General features: G+C 39.6%; 1 protein-coding gene across 34 annotated transcripts in view; it reads right to left on the minus strand.

Annotated features, from left to right (window-relative positions):
* Nucleotides 1-417: 417 nt before the first annotated feature.
* Nucleotides 418-1,466, minus strand: part of Meis2 (Meis homeobox 2) — a 204,522-nt gene continuing 203,473 nt past the window's right edge. For 33 of the 34 annotated variants that reach the window (XM_087651944.1, XM_087651948.1, XM_087651959.1 and 30 more), the window contains one exon: nucleotides 419-1,466. This exon is cut by the window's right edge and continues 433 nt beyond it. The gene's annotated coding sequence lies outside the window, so the exon portion shown is untranslated. 34 annotated transcript variants of the gene reach the window in all.

Genomic DNA, 1,466 nt, shown 5'->3' on the forward strand with positions numbered 1-1,466 from the left:
AGTATTTGAGTACAGATAAATCATGTTTGAGCGCACACATAATTTCTTATGATATAAAAATTAACATGGATTAAACCCTCTATTCTACTGGTGGGTGCACAGGCAAAAGCCTTATCTGAAGTTGCTTTTTAAAACATCATGCAGCTATAGTAAGATGCTGTGCATTTCGAAGGTGATTTCTCAAGCTGGTTATAACGCACGTAATCTCATACCTTTGGAAGTTTTCTGTTGATGAGACCTAAGAGTCCAAACATACAATGAAAAGCTATGGATGACTAGATGCTGGTAAGTTACATCTTAAACACGCTCAAGTTCCTTAGAGTAGGGGTGAGGGTGGGAAACCATCACGCACTTTCATCGGTGCCCAGTAGCTGGCATCCTGCAACCTTCAAACCATTAAAAACACCAAAGCCTGACAAAAAATCAAAAATGAAATATTTATTACCGCATTTTGTGACTTAACACCTTTTTTTTAACATAACGTCACAGTCCTCATACAAGTATTTTAATGTAAATTTGACAAAGCTTAAAGGTAACAGCATTTTCTTCTAGTGAGGAACACGTGCTGAGAAAAGAGGATCCCATGGACATACAATACCAATTCCACAGCAGATCTGATACTAGCAAAAACATTCTTTTTTTTTTCAATTGAGGTAAACACATAGAATATCTAACATGAAACAATTAAAAGACCGAACTCTGTACGAAGTTTGTTACAGTATTCTCTTGCTCCGTTTTATCCCCCAAGCTTTGAGTTCCTGATAGAATCTTATGGTGCAATGACCATGAATAATTTCTGTGTGTGTGTGTGTGTGTGTGTGTGTGTGTGTGTGTGTGTGTGCGCGCTCGCGCACACATGTGCGCGTGTTGAGGAAGCTGTCCAACTTAAGATTGCTTTGTCCATAGCCAAGGCTTGGGACTTGAAGAAGTCTTCGCTTTGTCTCTAAATCTTCACTGGCAAGCTCTTTGAAGAACAGTCCCCCAAAATCATAATAAGAATTGGCTTATGAAGCACAAACTATAAAGATCTGTTTGAAACTAAAGGACACACGGATGGGGGAACAAAGGCCGGGCATGAAAACACATTCTAGCCGCTGGAGTTAGTGATGAGGTTCAGCCAAGTGTCCATCTCTCTCCGCAGCGTGGTTCTTTTCTCATTGGCCCAACAGATTTAAAATATACCACAGTTCTCTTCTGGATAGTGAATTCACTGATGAACCAAGACAGTCATTCTTTTGGGAACAACACACATAGTGTGGAAAACAAGGATATATTTTTTTCTCTTCTAAAACTATTTGAGGCAACATAACGGAGTGATCAACAGAAATGTACAAGTTTAACTTAGTCCCTATGTTTATGCTACAGTAGTTATAACTCTCGGAGTCTTTCTCCAGAGGATCTTTGCATGGACAAAATTGTCTCGATGACCCCCATCGCTTCACATTTGTGTTCTTGTCCCATTGGTC

Source organism: Rattus norvegicus, chromosome 3, assembly GCF_021556685.1.
Source record: "Rattus norvegicus strain SHRSP/BbbUtx chromosome 3, alternate assembly SHRSP_T2T, whole genome shotgun sequence".
NCBI classification, from domain to species: domain Eukaryota; kingdom Metazoa; phylum Chordata; class Mammalia; order Rodentia; family Muridae; genus Rattus; species Rattus norvegicus.